This window comes from Oryx dammah, unplaced genomic scaffold, assembly GCF_014754425.2.
Source record: "Oryx dammah isolate SB20612 unplaced genomic scaffold, SCBI_Odam_1.1 HiC_scaffold_20, whole genome shotgun sequence".
Taxonomy (NCBI): domain Eukaryota; kingdom Metazoa; phylum Chordata; class Mammalia; order Artiodactyla; family Bovidae; genus Oryx; species Oryx dammah.
The window spans coordinates 35,872,373-35,889,630 of record NW_024070204.1 but is presented as its reverse complement, the minus strand read 5'-3'; the positions used below and the strand labels follow the sequence as shown (position 1 = coordinate 35,889,630).

Sequence of the window (17,258 nt, the reverse complement as noted above, 5' to 3'; positions counted from 1 at the left end):
ACAAATTCTCATGTGCTGAGTTTAAATTATTCACAGTACCTGGCGGGGGGCAGGAGGGAGGTGGGTCAGCTGTGCAATTTGAAGAGTTTTATCTACCAAAGTGAAAAATGGATAAACTGTTTGATCCACAAATCTCTCTCTTAGGATATTACACTCAGGCTTAAGCACAAAAGTGAATGCCCAATTTTCCCTGAAGCACTGTTGCTAATGCTGAATAATTTTAATTAACTTCTATGTCCATCAATGAGGGAAAGGGTGAATAAATATCTCTAGCTAACATAATTAGAAATAAGAATAAATATTATTACTTTAGAATGTAGCCATTAATAAAAGAGGCACATACAGACATGATAGAGGTCTAAGACTTGGGGGTGAAAAAGTAAGCTGCACAATGATAGTAAGATCTCATTTACATTTACTAAAACATAGTATATATACATATTGGAGAAGGAAATGGCAACCCACTCCAGTATTCTTGTCTGAACAATCTCATGGACGGAGGAGATGGCGGGCTACAGTCCACGGAGTCGCAAGAGTCGCACACGACTAAGCGACTAAACCACCACATTCACATATATTTGCAAATGTATACCAAAAAAAAAAGTCTTGGAATAATAGGTACGAACCTGAAATTTCCCTCTTCAGAGTGAGAACAGGAGGGACAAAGGTAGTTCTAAATTTTCCCCCCTACGCTTCAAACATATATTCATTTATTATTTGTATTATTTTTAAAACATAAAAAATAAAACAGATAAACTAGAGTAAATAACTTCTGAAAACCAATAGACAGTTGTGAACACAAGGACACAGCTTCTATAAAAGAAATCTGTGCTACAGAACTCTGAGGAATCCTGCTTGGAGGGAGGGGAACTTCTCACAACTTCTTATCTGTCTTGTATTTCCCCATTTCATATATTTTGTTCAGTCAAAGAGGACTTCCTCCAGAGAAAGCAGGGCCAGGGCCCAGTGTTCCTGTAAAGAGAGCAAGATGACACTTGCTCAGCTTTCCTTCTGCTCGAGCCTACGATATTCCCACAAGGAAAACACACTCTTTCCTCTTGTCAAACCACAGTACCACCTCTTTCAGGACCATGATCGTTTTCCTAATTTGGCTCCTTTTTCAGGACAAACGGGCTACAGAAAAACAACACAGACTTTGGAACACCTCTGAGCACCACCGCAGGCGTCCCCAGTCTCTCAAGGTAAAGAGGGAGAAGGAAAAACCTAGTGTGTAAGTAAGTATTCTCCCCAGTGTAGCTCCAGTCCCCACTGGACACCTAAGACAGCCACTTCCTCTCAAGGTGGCCGTTGATACAGGTTTAGACACATTTGCTGAGACAACAGGAGGCAGAACAGGTACTACAAGGAGGCAAGTTACAGCTGAGAATTAGCCCTATCCAACAATGAAATGTTAGGTGGTGAGCTCCCTGCCACTGAAGGCATTCTAACGATACTGAGAGCTATCAGTGGAGGTGCCAAAGTCAGCATGCCCTTGAAGATTCTGAGTAGGTAACTGAAGCTGGTGTCCAGTGCTTTTAAAGACTCCAAGAATAATTCTGAGGCACAGCTGGTGCTCTTCAGATTCAAGGATCTCTGAGTGCAGATTAAAGCAGCTCAGGAGAGAAGCAAAGCACTCTCAGGAAAGAGCGCTACAATAATGAAGCACTCATTGGAAAAGACTCTGATGCTGGGAGGGATTGGGGGCAGGAGGAGAAGGGGACGACAGAGGATGAGATGGCTGGATGGCATCACAGACTCGATGGACGTGAGTCTGAGTGAACTCCAGGAGATGGTGATGGACAGAGGCCTGGCGTGCTGCGATTCATGGGGTCGCAAAGAGTTGGACACGACTGAGCGACTGAACTGATACATGGGCGGGGCAGGCAGGGGGCACTCCACAAAGGGTCCTAAAGTTTTGAGACACAGACAGTGGTTACAGGCAGCCTCCAAAGCCAAATCCTGATTCTGTCAGTTGCTAGCTGTGTGACCACAGACAAGTTGCTTAACTTCTCTGGGCCTCAATTTTCTCACTGATAAAATCAGAATGGGAAAACTGTTAACCACCTCAGTGGTGAAGCTTAGATTATTCTCATATATGTACAGTACTTACTGCCTGATCCATAGTTAGTGTGAACAGTTATGTCGTAGAGGAGGAAACAGAGGCTGAGGCCATAAATTAACCTGACCCACGTCCTAAAGTCAGTTTAGACTTGAGAATAAGACCCACAGCTTCTTTCCTTCTAGCTCAAATTAAATACACGGCATTCAGTTCTGTCAGAGCCTCTGACTACACTGATCCCTCCTGAGTTGGAGAATAAACTTGCTCAGAGTCTTCAAGCTTGTCAGTTACCAGGCACCCTTGCCCCGTGGCACTGAATACTGTGCCTCCAGCCACAGGACAGGCAGGCAGGACGGATGGAGGCACGAGCGGGCCAAAGGCTGTCAAGAAAGGGCTCCCAGTGCTCCGCGACATCACCGCCACCGAAGCCAGCTCTACGGTCTTGGACAAGTTACTGAACCCCTCCGTGCTTTTTGCCTAGGAAAGGGCTGTCTGTAAAAGGGTGAGAGGCGGCGCGGTTACAAATACATGGTTTCCATCGCCCAACCAGCCAACTCGGTGCTCCTTCCATTCGCTTCGAGTCTACCCCAGACACCACCGCATCCCCAAGAACTTTCTCGGCTGCACCTGCGTGTCAGCGCCTCTCGCTTCCAGGTGTAGAGGGAGGCGGAGGGAGGTCGCCGACCGACCGAGAGAGGTATGACCGTCAGGTAGGCGTTAAAGGAGCGTGAGGGAAGGCTGGAGACCGCAATTAACGCCCAATGAACTTTGGGGTGCTGGGAACGAAGGCAAAAGTGGGTCAAATGGGAATTTTAACCCCACAAATATCCCCCGACTGCTTTGCGAAGGACGCGGTGGGATGGGGACCATAAATGCAGGGTGGGCACTGTCGTGGCGACCCCAGCGGCGTGCACTCTGGCAAGAATGAGTAGTTACGCACCCGGCCGCGGGTCACCGGCGAGGACCCCTCGGAACGCCTCCTCGGGGCAGAGCGAACCCCCTCAACCCAAGCAAACGCGAGGCCTCGGGGCACCGAGCAGGAGAGCAGGGGGCTGAACTCCGGGCCGCGTCCAGACGGCAAGGGCCGGCGGAGAATCCACGGAGGGAGGCGGCGCGCGCGGAGGCGAGCGGGGCGCGCGGTCGGGTACTCACCCCGCGGGCCGAGGGCTCCGCGAGCCGGGCCGAGTCGTCGGCGGCGGGGCTGCCGAGCCGCGGTGCGAGGCCCGGGCGAGCGCGGGTGCGGACGTGCAGGGCCGGCCCCGCGCCCGGCCTATGAATCAGCTGCGGGGCGCGCGCCCAGGGGCGGGAATTACGGGAAAGACGCGGGGGAGGGCAGAGGCCCGAGGACTTTTGCAATTTCCCGTCTCGCTGCGCACTCTTGGCACTCCTGGGACCCACAGGAATTCTCTTCCTTTGGGTCCCCCGGGGGGAGAGCGGATGGGACCCTGCAGAGGTGCGGGACCCCGGGCCTCGGCGGCCGGGCGGGACCGGTGGGAAAGGAAGTGGGCGAGGCCTGGGAAGGAAAAGTGGAAACCGAAAACGGCGGGCCGGGCACCCGGGCGGGGTCTACGGCCCCCGCAGGCAGCCACTCGGGCGGTAGCAGAGCTGAGCGAAGCGGGTGGGATCCCGCGGGGCCACTTGTTATCCCGGCCTGGAGGCACAACCCTTGGGCTTCCCGGCAGAGATTCTTTGGGCACAGACAAGCACTCCAGGCAAACTTCCGACTGTGGAGTTCAGAGCAATAAAATTTGAGTTCTAGGATCCTGGTTCGCGTTCCTGCCTAGAAACTCCCTGGCAGCCACAGTTGTCCTTGCATTAACTGTCCCGTAGCCTTACACAAAGAGCTGTGTGTGCTCTAACGTGGCTTACTTTTTCTCTTAATAATGCCATTTAATCTTTGAAATACATATTTCAAATACAGGGCCCTTGAAATGCATATTTGCCCTCTCTTCATAGTTACACGGGGGCTTACCTGGTGGTACTGTCGGTAAAGAATCTGCCTGCAATGCAGAAGAGCCTGGTTGCATCCCTGAGTGTGGACGATCCCCTGGAGAAGGAAATGGCCACCCACTCTAGTATTCTGGCCTGAAAAATCCCATGGACAGAGGAGCCTGGCCGGCTACACAGTCTCTGGGGTTGCAAGAGTTTGACAAGACTTAGCCACTAAACCACCACCACCACCATAGTTATATGGTAGACTAGCTAAAGGCATATCCGCCTGGGATCTGGTATGGAAACCATCTAAATACGGCTGCTGTGGCGCCACCCTTGGATCCAGAGGGAGATTGGCGGGGCTGGGGTGTTGGGCAGGGGTGCCCTGCAGCTCTGCGGTCTTGTCCATGGGACCTGGCTCTGGGCGACTAAGCCTGATGAGATTCAGGTGCTGCAAAAGTCTCACAGTGATTGGGAGAACTAGGAGTAATGGAGAAGGACCACCCATGAATCATATCTTGAGTCACTTCTTGAATTGACTGAATGGCTCAAAATGTCAGAATCTGTCCAAATGATTTTATGTTTAAAGCCCCAATGCTTTTATGTTTGTCCACGGTTATTGCTCCTCCCAATGCCATCCCAGGGAAAGAGTTCTTTTTAGACAGGTTGTGTCTGATGATATCATGCAGACCATGGTGCATATAGTAAATATTTAATGACAATGAAGGTAAAGGTACTCTTGTCTAAATAAATGTAAGGTACTTTGCCACACCTCTCATTAAGAGTTTTAGAGTCCATTAGTTTAGCCATCTGGCTATGGAAGCTCTGTCACACCAGGTCCTGAGGGTGAAGAAGGCTTTCTGATTTGACTTTTTCATAGAGGGAAAAAAAAAAAAATACTGAGTGTGATGAATTTCTGCAAAGTGAGTCTTAACTCGCTTTGGGTTCCTCTAACAATTGAAAGAAACTGAGTTGCAAAATATTCCCGGCTGTTAGTTCAGGACCCTCTAGTTCCCCTGGTGAAATTCTAAATTGGCCCCCTTACACAAAGGTCAAGGAGAGGCTAGACCCATTCAGATTTGTTCAGTTCAGTTCAGTTGCTCAGTTTTTCTGATTCTTTGTGACCCGATGGACTGCAGCATGACAGGCTTCCCTGTCCATCACCAACTCCCGGAGCTTACTCAAACTCATGTCCATTGAGTAGGTGATGCCATTCAACCATCTCGTCCTCTGCCGTTCCCTTCTCCTCCTGTCTTTGATCTTTCCCAGCATCAGAGTCTTTTCAAATGAGTCAGTTCTTCACATCAGGTGGCCAAAGTATTGGAGTTTCAGCTTTAGCATCAGTCCTTCCAATGAATATTCAGGACTGATTTTGTAGGTGGCAGTTTAAATAAGCAAGGAACTTACATAGGAGGCTTGTCTCCCATGGTAGCGAGATGAATACATCTCCAAATCTCTTCACCCACCTGCCAGAATCTTAAAAGTTATATAGAAGCCTTAAAGGGGTTCAGTCCTGTGTACAGACCCCATGATCTCAACAACACATTGTTCTGTCAAGGTTGCATCCTTGAAAATGGCTCCTGGTACAGATACAGCCAGCAGAACATATATTCCAAGGACGGGGAGGGGATATGGAGGCTCTGATTGTTTGGGGTTGGAGGGTCAACCAGAGGGGACATCCTCTCGATGATCCTTCAACAGGTGTCCACATAAAATTCACTTATTTTGTGCACCATTCTAATTCCTTGCATATACTCCTCTTTCTAGAGACTAGTTAGTATAGCACCTGTAAATCTGTGATCATTCCCTTAGGATGATGTACTAGGTTGAATAGCATCCTCCAAAAATTCATGTGCACCCAGAATTTCAGAATATGACCCTATTTGGAAATATAGATTTTGCAAATTTCATCAGGTTGAGACTGGATTAACCCGAAGCCTGTTATTCTTATAGGAAGAGGAAAATGTGGACACAGAAACCCAGGAGGAACACTGTGTGATTCCTGAGGCAGAGACTGGAGTTACTCTGCCTCAAGCCAAGGAATGCGAAGGATCGCTGGCCAGCAGCAGAAGCCAGGAGAAAGGTACAGAGAAGTATGGTTTTCAGCACAGTTTAATATGTTGTCCAAACAAAGAACATTAAACAAGTCAGGGATACATTCCTTTAAGGTTTAAAAAAAAAAAAAACAAACAGATCAGCACGTACACAGGGAGTTAGTATGGCCTTGGCACCTGGAAAGGGAGTCTTGTTATTGAAAGAATATCGGCCCTGGTATCCCAGGAATGGAGGCATTTAATGATGCATTTAATCTTTATTTTTAACATGGACATTCTTCTGGTCAGGGCTCCCTTTTCTTTCATAATTAAAGCAGATGGACATGTATTTTTTTTTTCTGAAAATTTTTTTTAATTGAAGGATAATTGCTTCACAGAATTTTGTTGGTTTCTGCCAAACATCAACATGAATCAGCCATAGGTATACATGTGTCCCCCTCCCTCCCAGATGTGTCCCCCTCCCACCTCCCTCCCCACCCCACCCCTCTAGGTTGTTACAGAGCTCCTGTTTGAGTTCTCTGTGTCAGAGACAGGCTGTTTTAGTTAGCATTAAATTCAGGTTAACTTGTGTATAAGCCAGAATGACTTCCCTAAATACCTCAATATGCGAAAATGTCCTTTAATCATTTCCCTGCCCCTTTTCATTCTCTGTCTCCTAGATGTTGGCCTGACCCAGGGCCCATCGTTGACTCTCTCCTCTGAATCCACAGTCTCCCGAATGATCCTGTCCAATGATCCTGAATGCTCCTGATTTCCATGGTCTCTTGTGCCCTGATGAACCCTGAATCTTCCTCTCCATTGCAATGATTTCATCTGAACTACAGACCAGCTTATTTGTACATCAAAATCAATATGTTCAAATTCAAATGCTTCACTTTTCCACCTTTGATTCTCTTATATTAAGTGAATGCCCCAACCTTTAACTCAGATACCAAATCAAAAAACCTGGGAATGATTCTTGATCCATCCTTCCTCATCTTTCACCAGAAAGTCTCACATATGTAACTACTGTTGCCAAAATCTTGGCCCCCTGTCCACCGGTGCCAATAAAGAATACGGAAACTGAGTTTGGAGGAAATAGAAAAATGGCTTTAATCTTTGCCCGGAATACGTAACAGGCTAGCGACTCAAGTACTGTGCCCCATCTTTTGGGAATAGAGAGAGGTTTTATATCCTCATGAAGGTCTAGCATTTTTATTCTTTCTTTGCAAAGTTTCAAAACAACTACAGCTGACCTGAGGCAACTCAGCAACAGGGTCTGGTTTCCCTGAAATAATTGGCCCATGGCCTTTTTACTGAAATGCAGAATGCTCCAAGCGATTGTAAGGGAACAAGAACGCCAAGTGTGGGGGTATAATCTATATGGAGTCAGAGAGTAATTAGCTTTGTGAAGGACAAGCCCAACTACAAGTGTTTGTTAGTAGTAACAGCTAAAGAATGACCAAGATTGTTTAACTCTTGCACGCCTGTTTGGCTGGTATGTGCGAAAGGCCATTCACTCATTTCCATTTTTGCTACAACACTATGACAGGCGAGACATGAGTGGAATGTTAGTTAGCCTTACCCTATCCAGTTTCTCAGGGGAAATACAGTTCTGTAAGTATCAGGAATATTACATAGATCTGTCTATGGATGTAGATATGGAAGAGGGCGTGGCAACCCATTCCAATATTCTTGCCTGGAGAATGGAGGAGGAGCCTGGCGGGCTACAGTCCATGGGGTCGCAGAGTCCGACACGACTGAAGCAACTTAGCACACACATAGATATAGACGTATGAAATCATCTATGTAAGCTGTGAAATATAAATTATTATTCTATTTGTGAGACTGCTACAAATATTTGTAATTACCTATTTGGTAGTATTTGATAACCAGACTGATAGATTTGAAGGAACTGGGAGTTTTCTGGAGAAAGTGGCTTCATCAAGTAAGTAGTGGATGATGATTACGATTACCTTCATGATAAGAATTCTCTATTTCTTTTTGGATGTTATCACATTTGATATATTAAAGATTCACTTTTAGGTTTTAAAGCACGCTTCTGTGGTTATGATTGTTGGTGACATTGGCATTATTTCTAAGAAAACAATGGAAATTAAAATGTTATTTGGTAAATGTATTCTTATATTGCGAAAAACAAAACAGGAATTTTGAAAAGTTTCTAATCTAAAATATATCATAAATCTTGATTAGCTAAGAGACAGTTATCATTTCCAAATGTGTATATTTTTTTAAAAAAATCAAAAGCAAACAAAAAAGGGAGCTGACAATGACAGAGCAAGATGTTAAATGTTATAGGGCCACATGGAGCTTTCATATTTTAGAATTTCAGAGGATTCCTTTAAGTACTTGAGTATGAATTGCTTTCCTTCAGTGTCTGTTAAGTGGATTTAAGTGAGCGATAATAGTATCCTTAATAGTTCTAAAGGAGTTTCTTGCTTGAACTAAAGGTTACTGGGAGATTGGTTGAAGGATTGATCGCTTCTACACATTCCACCCTCTCCTGCGTATTCCAATAGTTTTCACACCTTATTCCAGAAATCATCAGAGACCAGACCATAGTAGTAGTGTTAGTTGCTCAGTTGTGTCTGACTCTTCGTGATTCCAAAGACTGTAGCCTGCCAGGGTCCTCTGTCCATGGAATTCTCCAGGCAAGAATACTGGAGAGGGTTGCCATTCCCTTCTCCAGAGGATCTTTCTGACCCAGGGATCAAACCCAGGTCTCTTGCACTGCAGGTGGATTCTTTACCGTCTGAGCCACCAGGGAAGCATTTTGGATCTTTTTTCTTTTTTTTTCTTTTTGCTCCATGGGCTTTAGAGATACTGTTGAATATGTGTTTGCTTGGATAACTGCTTTTATTCTTTTGGCCTGTGGTTATAGGGATTAATAAAAATGAGCATAGTAATTAATACTACAGGACAGAACATTAATCCAGTCAGGAAGGAAGTACTTTGAGGGAGAGTCAGGTGGGAACTTTGGAAACTTTTGAAAATGATGTGCTAAACTTGACCTAAAATGAATCTATAGTCATGTTCGTATTGATATTTAAACAGCACCTCTTATTGAGAGCATGTAGTTGGAAGTTTTTTTAAAAGTACATTCTCTGCATTTTAATTTGATAGAGAGTGTTTAGCACACTTACATTTAAGGTAATTATTGATATGACTGAGTTAAACCTATCACTTTACTATATGTTTTCTCTTTCATTCTCCCTGCTTTTTGCCCTTCTGTTTCTCCTTTTCTGCCACCTTTTACATCATATGAATTTTTAAAAGAATTTTATTTTAAATTTGCCTTTTGGGTTTTTGTTGTTCCTCTTTACAGAACTTTTTGGTATGCGGCCTAATGGATTAAGATATACATCTTTAATTTTTACTATTTGCTTGAGATAATATTAAACCATTTCACCTACTAGGTCCATTTAACCATGCTTCTTGTCCTTTATGTTATAGTTATAAAATATATTATGTTTATGACAAGATAAAACTGGCATATAATATGTATTTTAAAGAAATTAAGAGGAAAAATAGTCTTTAATATTTACATGTTTACCTTTACCCCAGTGTTCTTCAGTCTTCCCAAAGATCCGAGTTTTCATCTGTTCTTGTTTCCCTAAGCCTGAAGGATTTCCTTTAGCATTTTTAAATGCAGATATGGAGATATACCCTCTTAGTTGTGTGTGTGTGTTTAATGTCTTTACTTCATCTCATCCAGGGGGTGGCTCAGATGGTAAAGAATCTGCCTGCAATGTGGGATACCCGGGTTGGATCCCTGGGTTGGGAAGATCCCCTGGGGAAGGAAATGGAAACCCACTCCAATATTCTTGCCTGGAGAATCCCATGGCCAGAGGAGCCTAGCGGGCTGTAGTCCATGAGGTCCAAAAGAATCAGACATAATTGAGTGACTGACACTTCACTTCATCTCATACTTGAGGGATGTTTTTGCTGGGTATAGGATATTCAGTTGACAGCTTTTACTTTCAAACTTTTAAAATGTTGTTCTGTGATTTTCTGATCTCTATTGTTTCTGTTGAGAAGTTGTCAGTTATTCACATTTTTATTCCCTGTATATATAATCTGTCATTTTTCTCTGGTTGCTTTCAATATTTTTTCTTTCTTTTTGGTTGTCAGTATGACAATGATATGTTTAGAGACTTTTTAAAAATTAGTATCATTATTCATCAGACTTGACATTTGTTGAGCTTCTTGAATTTGTAAATTTATGTCTTTTTCCAAATGTGAGAAATTCTCAGCTAATGTTTCTTCAAATTTTTTTCTAGTCTTTTATCTTTGTCAACTCTCTCCTAGAATCCAATTACTCATATGTTAGACCTCTCCCTTCATATAGTCCCAAATGCCCTGGGACTTTATTGTTTTCACTTTTTTTCTTTGTATTTTTTAGATTGGAAAGCCTCTATCAAACTTTATTTAAGCTTATTGACTCCTCTCCTCTCATCTTAGTTTTGCTATCAAATTCATCTACTAAATTTTGTATGATAGGTAGTATATATTTCAGTTCTAAAATTTTTCTTTTCTATATATATTTTCTATTTCTTTCCTGATATTTACTATCCTTTAGCTCATGCTGGGCATATTTTCCTTTACCTCATTGAGCATAGTTCTAATTACTGCTTTTAGAGCATGACTTGGTTATTCTAACATCTAGACATCTTAGAATCAGGCTATATTGACTGTGGCTCGAATGAGAATGTATCACATTTCCTGGTTTGTTTATTTTTGGATTGTCAAGTAATTCTGGATTACAACCTGGACATTGTAAATATTATGTTATGAAAATGAGTTCTATTACTTTCCTCCAGTGACATTGATTTTCTTTTTTAAATGGGCAGTTAATGTGGTTAGGGGCTTCCCCATGGCTCAGCAGTAAAGAATCTGCCTACTGTGCAGGAGATGCAGCCAGATGTGGGTCCAATCCCTGCATTGGGAAGATCCCCTGGAGTAGGAAATGGCAACCCACCCCCATATTCTTGCTGGAAAAATCCTACGGATAGAGGAGCCTGTGAGCTACGCTCCATCATAGGGTCACAAAAAGTCAGGCACGACTGAGCGACTGAGCAGCTGCGGAATGTGGTTAGACTCAAACTGCAAACAAGATATTGATTGCAGCAGTAGCAGCTCAAATCCAAATTCACTGATTTTTTTTTTTTTTGAGGGGGTGGGGGGCTTGTTTTTATCTAGGCTGTTTTGAATTCTGTCTTGCACAGTCATGATTCATAGTTTATCAATGATGTAAGTTTAAGCACAGAATATAAGCTTTTTCCTCTCTAGCTATTTCTTTTCTGCTGTTTCTCACTTTATTTTCCAAACAATGTGTTTGCATCAAACTCTGACCTCTGATTCTTCAAGCCAGAAATATTGTAAACTTTCTAACAGAGTTTTAGTTACCCTCACAGTGCACAAGACTTGTGGAGTCTCAGGCTAAGGGCCATAAAATATGGGACACTCACTCCATACTCTTTCCTTTGTTCCAAGTGTTAATTCTCTTCCAGAATCTTACTGTTTTTGTCAGTTCTCCACTGCTTTTTATGTGTTTTTTATTTGTATTTTTCCTAGTGTTTGATATTGTTGTATGTAGGAGGGGCAGTTTAATGAGAGCTACTCAGCTATGACTGAAAGGACACTCCCTACAGTTATATTTTGAAGTACTAAATAATGAAGTTATTGGGAGAAAATACAAGGAACTTGTTTTATTATTATTTTTTTTCTACTTTCCTAGGGTAGATTTCTCTCTCCAATAAAATATTCTTCTGAAACAATCCAGTTTTTCAAAAGATTCAAATATTCTTGCCTTAGACTTCAATCTGGAAACTGCTGAAAGCCTGCTGGAATTGTGTAAGGCTAATCTATTAACTTAAACGTCACGTTAGAATAAAAATTTATGAGTACTAATAACACGATGAAAAAGTAACAGTGTTAGTCTCTCAGTTGTGTCCAGCTGCTTGTGACCCCATGGGCTGTAATCTGCCAGGCTCCTCCGTCCATGGCATTCTCTAGGCAAGAATATTGGAACAGGTAGCCATTTCTTTCTCCAGGGTATCTTCCCAACCCAGGGATTGAACCCGCTTTTTCTGCATTGCAGGCAGATTCTTTACCATCTCAGTCACCAGGAAAGCTCACATAACACAATACTACTAAGGGAACAGTTTGGGGAACGAAAGGAGAATTGGTGAAACTTGTCCTTGAATTTCCTGTGAATTTTGTGAAATGCTAAAAACAAAATTTATTTGAGGGAGTTATGGTAAGGTTTATCTTTATCTGGTGATTCCATTTGTGTTTAAATTTCATCTAGACTAAAATGAATACTTCCTAAAGTTATTCACCTTTATATCCAATCTTGTCAGCTTTTAAAATGTAAGTTCTTTCATTCAATTCTAACATAACAGCAATTATTTGATGATGCTTAGTCACGGTGGAATAAAACTCAGGTAATTTCCACGTTCTCAGGGCATTTTTTGAAAACAGACCAGGCAGAAATGTTCATTCAAATTCAATACAAAATAATCAAGCTAAATTTTAAAACCCAAGAAGGAAAAAAAATGTTTTTAATGTTACTAGATTTTGTAGCAAAAAAAAAATTGTTTTCTTAGAAATTATTGGAACATGATGCCAAAAGATGAAAGTATAAATATTTCAGAAAAGAATGAAAACAGACCATTTCCTTTGAAAATACCCCTCCTTTTCAGGAAGAAAAAGTAATAATATTCACTTAGCTGGAAATGTAGATTTACAGATATTCATAGTTGCAAAATTGTAACACACACACAGATGCTCATTAGAAAAACATTGTGGGGGAAATGGGGTGATGGTAGGAAAAACATTGTAATAGCAAAAACTAGTAACAAACTGAAGATCATCCAATGGAAGACTACTAAAAACTCTGATTCATCCTTTCAAAGGAAAGGAAGGAAGATTATGTGCTTTATCAGCTGCTGTGGAAATATGTCCGAGATATTCAATTAAGTGAAAAAAGAATCAGAAATGTGTACGTGGTATGTCCATTTATCTATTTAATTTGTTAATGTTTATGGCATATATGCATGAGCCTGTTTGGAGGAGGATTACAAGAAATTTGGTGACTGTGGATGTTCTTGTGGAGAGGGGCTACGAATGGGGGTTAATGTGTAGGGAGGGCTTGTAGTTTTTCATTTTAGACCTATCTGTGCAGATTCTGTTTTTTATCACTTGTTTTTATTTTTTATGGTATATCTTTAAAAATCAAAGAATATGAGGAGCCACATTTGTTATTTTGGTGGTGGGGGGGGTTGTTCTGTTCAAGTTATAATCAATTATAATCTCTAGAGATATAAAAGAAATAAAATTAATTGCCTCTGGGGAAGAAACTGAAGGACAGAGGGGATAGTTTTAACTCTTCCTTTTCGTATCATTTGAATTTTTATCCATATAATTATGTTACTTAGTAAAATATTAAATTTTTAAAAAATGCAACGATTAACAACAACAAAAACGAGACACTGGTCTGAAGTGTTGCCTCTGAGTTCTACATGTCAACCAGTGGGCTTCATCCGGAGTGAACAGACAGAACTGCATTCCATGCAGCCTGCGTTGGCATGCATGCTCTGCAGCACTTGTCTGAGAAGATGGGCTCTTGGCAGCTGTTTTAGACTTTGGCTTCTTAGAACTGGGGGAACTAGAGCCCCTAACCCACAGGGAGCTGGGGTGGGGCACAGACCCTCCCATGGAAAAGTGGGCCCTGTTTCAGAAAGTCTATGGCCAGACACCTCAGCTTCAGGGGTTTTCCCCCAGATAATGCTGTTTATCTCTTTCCATACTTTTTTTTTTAAAATTTTAATTGGAGGTGGTAGTTTTTGCCATACATTCACATGAATCAGCCATGGGTGTACATGTGTTCCCTGTCCTGACCCTCCCTCCCACCTCCCTCCCCATACACACCATCCCTCAGGGTCATCCCAGTGCACCAGCCCTGAGCACCCTGTCTCATGCATCGAACCTGGACTGGCGATCTATTTCACATATGGTAGTATACATGTTTCAATGCTATTCTCTCAAATCATCCCACCCTCGCCTTCTCCCATGGAGTCCAAAAGTCTGTTCTTTACATCTGTGTCTTTTGCTGTCTCTCACATAGGGTCAGAGTTACCATCTTTCTAAATTCCATATATATGTGTTAATATACTGTATTGGTGTTTTTCTTTCTGACTTACTTCACTCTGTATAATAGGCTCCAGTTTCATCTACCTCATTAGAACTGATTCAAATGTATTCTTTTTAATGGCTGAGTAATATTCCATTGTGTGTAGGTACCACAGCTTTCTTACCCATTCATCTGCTACTGGACATCTAGGTTGCTTCCATGTCCTGGCTATTGTAAACAGTGCTGCGATGAGCATTGGGGTACACGTGTCTCTTTCAATTCTGGTTTCCTCAGTGTGTGTGCCCAGCAGTCGGATTTTTTCCATACATTCTTATTCTTTACAGAGTGAAGTAAGTCAGAAAGAGAAAAGCAATTATCGTATACTAATGCATATATGTGCAATCTAGAAAGATGGCACTGATGAACCTTTTTGCAGAACAGCAATAGAGACACAGACATTAAGAACAGGCTTATGGACACGGCTGGGGGAGGGGAAGAAGCAGAGGGTAGGAGGTGTGGAGAGAATAACATGGAAACATACACTACCATATGTAAAATAGATAGCCAGTGGTAATTTGCCAGGGCTTTGTAACAGCCTAGAAGGGTGGGAGGTGGGAGGGATGTTCAAGTGGGAGGGAACATGGGTAAACTTATGGCTGATTCAGGTTGATGTTTGGTAGAAACCAATGCAATACCATAAAGCAATTATCCTTCAATTAAAAATAAGTAAAATTTAAAAAACACAATAATATTACAAAAGTTAAAAAAATAGTTCTCTGTAGAAAACTATACAATTATAGGAAAATATGAAGAAGAAAATAATCACTATCTGCCTATTTAAAACAGGAAAAAAACTCCAGTACTATACTGCTTAGTTATTTTACCAACATAATTGCATACAACCAACGTGTTGCTCTTTACTTACAGTACTGGAAAGTTGGAAGCAACCTGCAGGTCTTTGACTCACATATTTACTTCACTGGGCTCTGTGCAGCAACACAAAGAGGTTTGTTTCTCACTCAGTCATAGTCTGATGCTCGTCGAGCTGTCTTTTCTGTTCCAAGTGGTGAGTCGAGGATAGAGGCTGCTTCCCGGTTATCACCTTGCATCTGGAACACATGGCTTCCACACGTACTTGCAGCAATGAAAGAGGGCAGGAGGTTGGCATGGGTTGACTCTAAGGCCAGGGCCAGTCACTTTCACCCAGATTGCACTGGCTGGAACTCAATTACATGGTCCAGCCAAACTGCAAGGGAGACTGGGAAATGGAAGCAGCCCATGGTCCCAGGGAGAGGAAACAGGAGTTTGAGGGAGTGAAGACATTGTCTGGACATAGAAGGAAGCTTATTATTATAATAAATTATGATATATCTTTGTAATAGAATATCATTCAGCCATTGAAAATCAGGTTTCAGAATGTATTTAATGACAGGCCGATGCCAATGATAAAAATGAAAAGGCAAGATACAGAATCTTATGATTCTTGTTTCAGAAAAAACATAATATTTATACATTATATGTGTGCCTATAAATATAAACTAGAATGAAATAGTAAATGATACGTTCTTTGCAGTTATCTTTAAATGGAAGGGTGATAGGTCACTTTTTTTTGATACTTTTGAAGAAATCGCTAATTGTCTTCAGTGATCATGTATTTCTTTAAAAAGAAGTATGTATAATCTGAAAAACTTTCTTTTAAAGTGGAAAAGAAATCCTTAGGTCATCTGAAACTAGAGCTGACACTTAAAATTCCCTTATAAGTTGCTACAGACTATGAATTTGAAGTTATGCTACTATGTTTGTTTTGAATCAGCAGAGGGCCGCTGTCTGCTTTAGTGCTTATTTTTCCTTTGGCATCATGCTAGCCAAACTCCCTGTTTTACACATTAATTGTGGTCAGAATCTTATATTCCGTTTATTCTTTCGTCAGGGAGAAGCCAAGTCTGAAACCTATCTTTGTCAATTGTAACACTTTTTGAGTAGCATCTATTTGCTGACCAGAGCAAGTAAGCAAAGCCGGCCTGGCCTTGCAGGAGGTTTCCATCTGCAGCAGATGGTGCTACCGTAGCGACAGGCTCCGTCACAAAACTAGGAAAGGAGAGCAGTTTCGCAGATTGAACAGTCCTTGTGAGGAGACAGCCACGGGGTTTGGAAGAGAATGAGGACTTGCAGAGGGGGCTGTGCCTTCCGGTAGGACAGGGCTAAATGGAAACCATATTTCCTTGCACAGGGAGATTTTGCAGATTAGAAGAAAATACATATCAGCTTTAACATCCATATAAAGCAAAGAATGGGGCTTCCCAGATGGCACAGTGGTAAAGAATCTACCTGCCAATGCAAAAGACACAGGTTCGACCCTTGGGTCAAAATATCCCTTAGAGAAGGAAATGGCGACCCACTCCAGATTTCTTGCCCGGAGAGTTCCATGGAAAAAGGAGCCTGGCGGACTACAGTCCATGGGACTGCAAAGAGTCAGACACAGCTGAGCACGCACTCACAGGGCAAAGAATAATAACAAGACAGGAAGAGACAAAATACAGAAACTCATTAAAAACAGATGTTCTCCATATGTATTTTAAATCCATCATGTTAGAAAAATGTACAAAATTGATCATGTCCAGTGTTAATGAGGATGTGTGTCAACAGTTAATTCTCAAATGCTGTTGGGAATATGTTAGCCTTTGCATTATCAAATGTATGTGTCCTTTGATGGAGAAACTGAATGTCTGAGGTAGCTCACTCAGCTGAAATAATGTGGGTGAACGTGTAAAGCCTCTGCTGTCCAACTTCATAACCTACCTGTGAGGTATGTTGTTCAGCCGCTCAGTAGTGTCCGACTCTTTGCGACCCCATGGACTGCAGCGCCCCAGGGACAGACTTCCCTGTCCTTCACCATCTCCCAGAGTTTACTCAAACTCATGTCCATTGAGTCTGTGATGCCATCCAATCATCTCATCCTCTATTATCCCCTTCTCCTGCCTTCAATCTTTCCCAGCACCAGAGTTTTTTCTGAGTCGGCTCTTCCCATCAGGTAGCCAAGGTATTGGAGCTTCAGCATCAGCATCAGTCCTTCCAATGA

General features: G+C 42.3%; 1 protein-coding gene and 1 long non-coding RNA gene across 3 annotated transcripts in view; one reads left to right on the top strand and one right to left on the bottom strand.

The window, feature by feature from the left end:
* The window catches only part of OSMR (oncostatin M receptor), a 64,105-nt gene extending 60,585 nt beyond the window's left edge, over positions 1 to 3,520 (bottom strand). Inside the window, exon 1 of one of the 2 annotated variants that reach the window (XR_005724774.1) lies at positions 3,212 to 3,319. The gene's annotated coding sequence lies outside the window, so the exon portion shown is untranslated. Of the gene's footprint in view, positions 1 to 3,211 lie in introns of both variants that reach the window. The other variant, XM_040262364.1, reaches the window with a different exon arrangement.
* Positions 2,242 to 17,258, top strand: part of LOC120879362 — a 38,456-nt gene continuing 23,439 nt past the window's right edge. Inside the window, exons 1-2 of the long non-coding RNA XR_005724775.1 lie at positions 2,242 to 2,769; positions 5,945 to 6,074. This is a non-coding gene — a long non-coding RNA (uncharacterized LOC120879362). The remainder of the gene's footprint in view (positions 2,770 to 5,944; positions 6,075 to 17,258) is intronic.